A 10,836-nucleotide genomic window follows, 5' to 3' on the forward strand; every position below is an offset into this window, starting at 1 on the left:
GGAGCATTTGGCTGAATTTCATTGACTTACTTACTTGGATTTACTTGGATGTTGAGACGTAAAGCAATATGCTTATGTGCCCCTCGTTGAGTTTCTTATCTTTGGTAAGGTCTGTACTTCAGAGGATGGTTGTGCCAAAATTTGTCAAGTCTGGATTGAACTGATTTAGACTAGTTGCACTTACAACTGACTCAGACAGGGAATTCCAATTCTTGCAGCTCCTCAATGAGAATGAATTTTGGCGAACGGCAGATCTGCATCTCTGCTTCCTTAGTTTCATGCTATGTCCTCTTGTACGAGAGTCATGAATTCGTTCAAAGAACAGATCTGTATCTCTGCTTCCTTAGTTTCATGCTATGTCCTCTTGTACGAGAGTCATGAATTCGTTCAAAGAACAGATCTGCATCTCTGCTTCCTTAGTTTCATGCTATGTCCTCTTGTACCAGAGTCATGGATTCGTTCAAAGAACAGATCTGCATCTCTGCTTCCTTAGTTTCATGCTATGTCCTCTTGTACAAGAGTCATGGATTCGTTCAAAGAACAGATCTGCATCTCTGCTTCCTTAGTTTCATGCTATGTCCTCTTGTACCAGAGTCATGGATTCGTTCAAAGAACAGATCTGCATCTCTGCTTCCTTAGTTTCATGCTATGTCCTCTTGTACGAGAGTCATGAATTCGTTCAAAGAACAGATCTGCATCTCTGCTTCCTTAGTTTCATGCTATGTCCTCTTGTACCAGAGTCATGGATTCGTTCAAAGAACAGATCTGCATCTCTGCTTCCTTAGTTTCATGCTATGTCCTCTTGTACGAGAGTCATGAATTCGTTCAAAGAACAGATCTGCATCTCTGCTTCCTTAGTTTCATGCTATGTCCTCTTGTACAAGAGTCATGGATTCGTTCAAAGAACAGATCAGCATCAACATTGTCTATCCCTCTCATAATCTTGAAGATCTGGATAACTTCTGCCCTTTGTCTTCTGTATGCAAGGGTTTGTAGTCCAAGGGCTTTCAACCTGTCGGGATATTCCAGATTTTGAAGATGGGAAAGTTGCCTTGTTGCCCTTTGCTGAACTTTCTCAAGTAGGTCTTCAAAATTTGAAATTCATTTGATTATTACTCAAAAACAGATTCATGGATTACTATGAAATTTGGTAGATTTCTATTTTGCACTATTTTCATCAAGATCTGAAAAAATCAGGCAGTTCAATGAAGTGGTTGATGAGATAGAAAAATCTTGCGGTCTCCCTACACGTATCCATGGTCTGTATACTCGTATAAGCTGTTATTTTCGTGTAGGGCCTACAGAATTTTTAGCGAATAGCGGGGGTCCCGACATTTTCGCGGGTTGTTGAATTTGCGATCAGAAGATGTACCAAACACTTCCACAGCAAGATGCGAGACTTTTAACTTCCTTTTAGATCTAGTGCAAAAATATTCTCCTCAAAGCCCCCATGCTGACATGTATTTTGTACACAGATATGTCCCTGTTAAAACAGTTAGGCCTACCAAGTGTGAAAAAAGGTATAGTATGTACAGTGCATTGTATACCGTATAGTCTCTATAGATTATGACATGTTCTTTTATTTGATAAGATATATTTCGCACATATCCGTAAATCCCAATTTAGAGGAATAAAAGCAATATAGCTATATATCGAGCACTTTCCCTGAACTTGATACATCCCAATTTAATTTGTATTGCTATATATATATATATATACTTCGGGAATACTATCCTTGTATAGAGTGCTCGATGTCCTTCACAGGAAGAGCTTTGAATAATAAACACAAGTTCACAAGGTTGTCTGGAGGTTCATCAAATTTAATTGCAACTCTGAGTTTCACGCAACCTACGTGAGGTGCGATCTTCAAGCAACTGATAAAACTTGTCAATACCATTGAACAATGCATGTCGCGATCGCGCGAAGCGCGTTACACCAAACACGCACATACTGTGCGCAGGAAACTAGGTAACCAGTGCGCGCTGAGGTTTTTATAATTTGAATGTTTTTCAATTTTTTTTCAAATAATCGATACTCCGCGATGGGTGGTTGATCGATTAATCGATAATAAGATGAGATGCCATAGAATTGATAAGAATGAAAGTGAAAATGAAAATATATATATATATATATATATATAGGGTTAGGGTTAGGGTTATCAAAGAACCACAAGACGAAACCTACTTTTGGGCTGGAAAAAAGGGCTTTAAAAATTTGTAAATTAAGTAAAATCACCTTACAACTCTACAAATAATGATTTAAAAGTCTTAATTTTAGGAAAAATAAATTACCTTCCCCCCAAAACATAGACACCATAAGCAGAGAAAAAGACAACCAAATAAAGAAGTTGTGGCCAAAAATGTGATTTTGGGGGGTTTGGGCATTTTGGATTATTGCCTGGCACACTTTTTCTCGGACCCGAGACAAAAAAATATTGTCATTTCATTTTGAGATAAGGTAAAAGGAACACAAAAAAACTGCTGCCACAGTAAATATAAACAATCACCCATTTATAGCCCACTCCTATTTTAAAGCAGGTATCTTAGATCTGACTAACGTTAGACTATATGTCTATATGTAAAAAATATGATGAAGAACAGTAGAGTGTTAAAACATTTTATGAACTTCAGAACGACTTTAATTTGGCTTACCTTAATCCAATGTCATGAACTAAAGTGTGATGCCTCGTTCTAACACTACAGAGCACAGTGTGTATCCATGCTCTCATAATCGATTATGACATTGGATTGTAAAGTTACTCCTTTGATTTACCTAGAAAGTTATTTAGAATATATTTCATTGATTTCTTGCATAAAATCAGAGCAAGTGATGTAAATAATGAATCTGATGATGTAAATAGTTTAAAGAGATTCATGTGTTATAAAAGAGGTGACTAAATCCTGCTATTCAAATTTATTAAAAAAAAACATTGTTTTTATTGATTTGTCAGAAACTAATCATTATGAAAAATGGTCAGATGATTTAAATATAGATCTCAGTATTTTGTTTCAATGGCAAAATAGATTTCTGACTATTTATTGGGTAACTTTATATTAAGAAATGAGAATGTTTCAATACAAGTTTATCCATCGTCGTATTTCAACAAATGAATATTTATTTAAGATAGGTGTAAAGAATTCTCCATTGTGTAACTTTTGTAAGACTGAATCCAAACTTTGATGCATTTATTTTGTTTATGCCTTATTGTATCTAGATTTTAGACAGATTTAAATAATTGGTTAAATTTTACAAATATTAATCTATGTTTTGGTTTTGCAAGCAAGCAACAACATCTTTCAAATACAATAGTTCTATTTGCAAAATATTTCATTTTCAGAACAAAATGTCAAGACGGAAAACTTTCGTTAACTTCATTTTAAAATGAGTTGAAGTTTGTTGAAATAAATGAAAATATTTATCGCATTTAAAAAGGGCAAATAGATGTTATGTTACATACATCATAAGAAATGGAGACCTTTTCCAATTTACAAACTTTTAACTAAATTGAGATTTGCTTTTTTTTTAAAGTTATCTATGTTTTTTACGAATTATCTATCTTCATTTTGCTGATTATTTTGTATGTATCTTGATGTATCTTGTTGTACACGATTGATATTGTCATATAATTTTTATTTTGTTGAAGCAATAATGATTCAAAAAAGAAAAAAAAAGACCTAGACCTAGACCTCCATACCACTCAAGGGATCATTGCATGCCGCTGCGCACAGAAAAATCTAGCCATAGAAGTCGCGTGTTGTGGATGCCAGAAGTGGTGTCGCAGCACGCGCGACCCACTATTTAGAAATCCACTGCCAAACATGGTTTTTCGTGCAGGGTTATTATACTAATACTAATCTCGCACTAGTGTGAGTGCCTCTATACATGTTTGGAAACATTATTGTATGTATGATTAATCAGAATAACAATGTTTTCCTTTGAATTTGACCTAGCCATGAAATGAGACACGTTATCTTTTTGAAATTCAGATACCAATCCCCCCCCGCCATGTGACTCTTTGGTATTCTTTATTTAAATTGTTTGTACTCACTCACGCATGATGAGAGAGAAGACTCTATCAAAAAAAGCTACAAGTCATCGATAAATCTCGGTTTTGTTTTTGTGGGGTGCACTGTACATGTACATGTAGATTTGATTGTATCTCATTATGTAGATTGATAAATAGACCTGTCTATTGACTATTTCTGTCAGGGATATGCTCTGCTGAGATTTTGTCTGGCTCCGCGGTATCCCCTCCATACAAGAAGAACCTGGCTGATCCTGAATGTTTTTTCATAAAACTTTGGTATTTTCCGGGGGGGGTTGTTACACCCACAAATGTAATAATCGCCCACAAATGTAATAACGCCCACAAATGTAATAACACTTTACCCACAAATGTAATAACGCCCACAAATGTAATAACACTTTACCCACAAATGTAATAATTTCACCCACAAATGTAATAATGCACTTTACCCACAAATGTAATAATTTTTGATCGCCCACAAATGTAATAATGACTTTACCCACAAATGTAATAAATTTGAAGGGATTTTTGGCGAATCCGTTCTAAACTAAAATCCTATAGTAATGCGTTCATATAGCACAAAAGTGCAAAGTCTTTTTTCCAGACCCGGTTAATAAAACATTATAGTATAAGTCCAAAGTCTTTTTCCAGACCCGGTTGTTTCAAAATTATAATATACGTCCAAAGTCTTTTTTCCAGACCTGGTTAATTCAGAAATGATAATGCAAGTCCAAAGTCTTTTTTCAGACCCATTTGTTTCAAAAATTGTAATATAAGTCCAAAGGCTTTTTTCCAGACCCGGTTAATTAAAAAAAGTATGATATACGTCCAAAGTCTTTATTCCAGACCCGGTTAATTAAAAAATGATAATGCAAGTCCAAAGTCTTTTTTCAGACCCATTTGTTTCACAAATTGTAATATAAGTCCAAAGTCTTTTTTCCAGACCCGGTTGTTTCAAAAATTATAATGCAAGTCCAAAGTCTTTTTTCCAGACCCGGTTAATTAAAAAATTATAATATACATCTAAAGTCTTTTTTCCAGACCCGGTTGTTAAAAAAATTATAATATACGTCCAAAGTCTTTTTTCCAGACCCGGTTAATTAAAAAATTATGATATACGTCCAAAGTCTTTATTCCAGACCCGGTTAATTAAAAAATGATAATGCAAGTCCAAAGTCTTTTTCCAGACCCGGTTGTTTCAAAATTATAATATACGTCCAAAGTCTTTTTTCCAGACCCGGTTAATTCAAAAATGATAATGCAAGTCCAAAGTCTTTTTTCAGACCCAGTTGTTAAAAAAATTATAATATACGTCCAAAGTCTTTTTTCCAGACCCGGTTGTTTCAAAAGTTCTTATATAAGTCCAAACTAAGATACGATAATGATATTCGAGTGGAATAAAAATGAGAATCGAGCTTAGTCTTTTCTCCAGACCCAGTTAATTAAAACTGGTGGAAAAGTAACAAAGACCCCAACTCTCTTATTAATGTTAAATAACATGGAAATATAGCGTAGTCTTTCATCCAGATCTTTCAAATAACAAATGAATAAAAATAATAATAAATTAGTAATAATAAAAAAGCAAACGAAGACCCACGATCCTATATATGTTGAATAACATGGAAATATAGCGTAGTCTTTCCTTAAGACCCAGATCTTTCAAATAACAAATGAATAATAATAATAATAATAAATTAGTAATAATAAAAAAGCAAACAAAGACCCACGATCCTATTTATGTTGAATAACATGGAAGTATAACGTAGTCTTTCCTCAAGACCCAGATCTTTCAAATAACAAATGAATAATAATAATAATAATAAATTAGTAATAATAAATAAAGCCAACAAAGACCCACGATCCTATTTATGTTGAATAACATGGAAATATAGCGTAGTCTTTCCTCCAGACCCAGACTTTCAAATAAGAAATGATGAATAATAATAATAAATTGGTAATAATAAAAAAGCAAACAAAGACCCAAGATCCTCTTTATGTTTAAAAACATGGAAATATAGCGTAGTCTTTCCTCCAGACCCAATTATTTCAAAATAACCAAAATCATTTAAAAAGAATAACAGAATCTAAGACCCAACTATCCTTCAAACTAAGAACCTTCAATAAATAAAAGCTTAGAGAGTTTTCTTTATTCCAGACCTTGTCATTTTCAAAAATAAGATAAATGAAATCCTCATAACTAAGACATATTCTTGTGCCTGTTCAACATGAATAAGATGATTGGGGGAGTATTTCATCAACATTAATGTCCGACAAGTTGTCAGATCTGACAACTGTCCTTGATGTTGATTGGCTAAGAAGCAGTGCTACCATGGTAAGTGTCGGATAAAACGTCAGACAACTCCTTTCATGAAATGCTCCCCGGGCTCTAAGTTTTGATGTTGTTTTTTTTATTATAAATTCCTTTGCCTGGAAGAAAAAGTGAATGTTTAATTACATCATTTATTACAGGATGTTAGGCTGGAAGAGGGTAAAACAATTTTTGTTCTTTTTTTTGATAAACTGGTCTTGTCAAATTAAGTATGCGTTATCACAAGGGTTTTATAGTTTGGAAGATGCTGGGGTCTAAGTTTTAAGATTAATGTTTCGCTTAATTTGTATTTTTAAGAGAACTGCGTGAGGGTTAAAGACAACACTCTAAACCCAAGCATTTTAAGTGGGTTTAATTTTGAAGATTGGTCTTAGCTGTGATTTCTTTCAATATTTGTTTATCTTTCAAATTACCGGGTCTAGACGAAAGACTAAGCATAATACTCGTGTTATTCCACAAGAATAAGAATATGACAAAGTCTTTTGTTTTTAAGATTGTTAAAATCATTTTTAAATTACTGGGTCTCGAATAAAGACAACGCTCTTAACATGTGCTTTTCTATATGCATGGTCTTAATTTGGAGGATTGTTGGTTCTCAGATTCGTTGTTGGGGGTTGGGTTTTATAGATTTTTTTTATTCTTGAAATAATTGTGTCTGGAGGAAAGTCGATCTTCGACAGTCGGTCTTCATGTTATTCCACAGTAATTAGATTATTGGGTATTCGTTTTAGAATATTTGTAAAAACTATTTTTTTTTAAATAATAACCAAGTCTGGAGAAAGGATCCCAGGGGGGACAGGGGGACGTATGTGTCCCCCTACTATTCAAAATAGTAGGGGGACACACTATCAAATGTCCCCCCTACTATTTCTTGTCTTTTATGATGGTAAGAAATTCATCATTCAAAATCGAAATAATTTGTATTTTATAAATGTATTTTAGGACGAGATGACTTTACTTTCGGGTGATAACCTTTTTTTTGCTTGTCAAATTTTCCAGACCCTTGTCCCCCTACCTTTTGGGAGAGATTTCCGCCCCTGGTCGTAGTATTATTAAAAATAAATGGGTGTGGGATAAAGACATATTTTTTACTGGGTGAAACTTTGGAAAATTGGTTTAGATTTGGAGTTTTTTTATTAATTTTTTGAATAGCCAGGTCTGGAGGAAAGAGTACGCTTGATTCTCAATTTACCCTTAGAGTATATATTCACAATATACGCCGTATACATTGTAAGTTAAAACAACAACAAAGACATTAATTCCACTACTTTTGATTAACTGGGTCTGGAAAAAAGACTTAGCTCGATTCTTATTTTTATTCCACTGGAATATCATTATCGTATCTTAGTATGGACTTATATTAAAATTTTTGAAATAAACAGGTCTGAAAAAAGACTTTGGACTTATATTAAAATTTTTTAAACATCCGGGTCTGGACAAAAGACTTTAGACTTATATTGTGATTTTGATTTTTTTAACAACTGGGTCTGGAAAAAGACTTTGGACATATATTATAGTTTTTGAAACAACCGGGTCTGGAAAAGACTTTGGACTTATACTATAATTTTTTAAACAACCGGGTCTGAAAAAAAGACTTTGGACTTATATTATAATTTTTTAAACAACCGGGTCTGAAAAAAAGACTTTGGACTTATATTATAATTTTTGAAACAACCGGGTCTGGAAAAAAGACTTTGGACTTATATTATTAATTTTGAAACAACCGGGTCTGGAAAAAAGACTTTGGACATGTAATATAATTTTTGAAACAACCGGGTCTGGAAAAAGACTTTGGACTTATATTATAATTTTTGAAAAAACCGGGTCTGAAAAAAAGACTTTGGACTTATATTACAATTTTTTAAACAACTGGCCAGGTCTGAAAAAAAGACTTTGGACTCATATAATAATTTTTTAAACAACCGGGTCTGGAAAAAAGACTTGGGACTTGCATTATCATTTTTGAATTAACCGGGTCTGGAAAAAAGACTTTGGACGTATATTATAATTTTGAAACAACCGGGTCTGAAAAAAGACTTTGGACTTGTACTATGATGTTTTATTAACCGGGTCTGGAAAAAAGACTGCACTTTTGTGCTTTATGAACGCATTACTATAGGATTTTAGTTTAGAACGGATTCGCCAAAAATCCCTTCAAATTTATTACATTTGTGGGTAAAGTCATTATTACATTTGTGGGCGATCAAAAATTATTACATTTGTGGGTAAAGTGCATTATTACATTTGTGGGTGAAATTATTACATTTGTGGGTAAAGTGTTATTACATTTGTGGGCGTTATTACATTTGTGGGTAAAGTGTTATTACATTTGTGGGCGTTATTACATTTGTGGGCGTTATTACATTTGTGGGTGCAACAGGGGTCCAGTCATATATATTACTGTACACATGCGTGACCAACAAAACGCGTTTAAAGGGGTGTTTTTTTTTTCAGTTTTGGATGCGGGCCACCCGTGCACTCGTTAAGGTTATCAAAAACACATATTTAAAAAAGGGTAGTTTTTGAAAGACTGGTCAATGGTCAATCGCAGGGTCAAACTTATTTAGGGTATTCTTTTTAAGACTAGCCAAATGTGTTTAGGATATGTTTTTTTCCCCAAGCTTTTTCCCCAGGGCTTTTTCCTCCTCATTTCTGATAAGTGTTCGGGCCTCAGACAAAACTTGTTTAGGGGTTGTGACAACTTGTTCGGGGGGCCAAAATGTGTATGGTATTAAGGGGTCTTAAAGCAACGCGGGTCCTAAAGTTACGCACCACTCATCGCGCATGCCAATTCAGTGGCAAAATGCGCATTCTTGTGTGTGGAACTGTGACTGCAAAGTGATGAACGATTCCTATCCATTTTTTTTTTCTACAGAGGCTGCAATAAGTCACCAGTTGTAGAGAAAACCAGCAAATCTTTGGAATTTTGAACTTATGTTCTTTTTACTTTCATATTTTCCTATAGTAATATGAACATAATTGAGGTACAGGAAATACTATTTTTTGCATGATAAATCGAGTGGGTAGCTTTAGGAGCCTTTCTACAAGAAATCAAGCGGGATTCGGAAAACAACTTTTTTCTTGCTTAAGGATCGTTAGAATATTTATCACAAATTAGTGAAAGATAATTTGTTCAAATTAAAATTAGCATAGTTTTTGTCTCACCTGCATAGCAGAGTGAGACTATAGGCGCCGCTTTTCCGACGGCGACGGCGGCGGCGGCGGCGGCGTCAACACCAAATCTTAACCTGAGGTTAAGTTTTTGAAATGACAGCATAACTTAGAAAGTATATGGACCTAGTTCATGAAACTTGGCCATAAGGTTAATCAAGTATTACTGAACATCCTGCCTGAGTTTCATGTCACATGACCAAGGTCAAAGGTCATTTAGGGTCAATGAACTTAGACCATGTTGGGGGAATCAACATCAAAATCTTAACCTAAGGTTAAGTTTTTGAAATGTCATCATAACTTAGAAAATATATGGACCTAGTTCATGAAACTTATACATAAGGTTAATCAAGTATCACTGAACATCCTGCATGAGTTTCACATCACATGACCAAGGTCAAAGGTCATTTAGGGTCAATGAACTTTGGCCGAATTGGGGGTATCTGTTGAATTACCATCATAACTTTGAAAGTTTATGGATCTGATTCATGAAACTTGGACATAATAGTAATCAAGTATTACTGAACATCCTGTGCAAGTTTCAGGTCACATGATCAAGGTCAAAGGTCATTTAGGGTCAATGAACTTTGGCCAAATTGGGGTATTTGTTGAATTACAGCCATAAATTTGAAAGTGTGTTGGTCTAGTTCATAAAACTTGGACATAATAGTAATCAAGTATCACTGAACATCCTGTGCGAGTTTCAGGTCACATGATCAAGGTCAAAGGTCATGTAAGGTCAAAGAACTTTGGCCACGTTGGGGGTATTTGTTGAATTGCCATCATATCTCTATAAGTGTATTGGTCTAGTTCATAAAACGTGGAAATAAGAGTAACCAAGTATCACTGAACATCTTGTGCGAGTTATAGTAGTTTTCAAAATCAGCACTGCTGCTATATTGAATCGCGTGATGCAGGTGAGACGGCCAGAGGCATTCCACTTGTTATTGTTTGTAAACAAAGTGAAGCCCGCGAAAAATTTGTTAGGGGTTATTTTGCACACAGAGAAAAACTTGGTTTAGGGGGTGTTTGGAAATAATTTGGTTACGTATGTGTACAGCAATACATTTGACTGCCCCCCCTCCCCGGGGGGTATTTTCCAGCATATATTTCGGAAAGGTAAGTTGACTCTATTCAATATTATTTTTTCTTTATATTAGCTTCCCTTTTCGCCCATCAAAAGGAGGAATTACGCAGTTATCGAGGAGGGTCTGGTAGTGCACCCTTTTCTCCATTGACGCTGTAGTTAAGTACTTAAGTAGTTAAGTCGGTCGAACCTCTACCATTACAAAACCCAATGACCATCATT

This window comes from Lytechinus pictus, chromosome 9 (assembly GCF_037042905.1).
Source record: "Lytechinus pictus isolate F3 Inbred chromosome 9, Lp3.0, whole genome shotgun sequence".
Taxonomy (NCBI): Eukaryota; Metazoa; Echinodermata; class Echinoidea; order Temnopleuroida; family Toxopneustidae; genus Lytechinus; species Lytechinus pictus.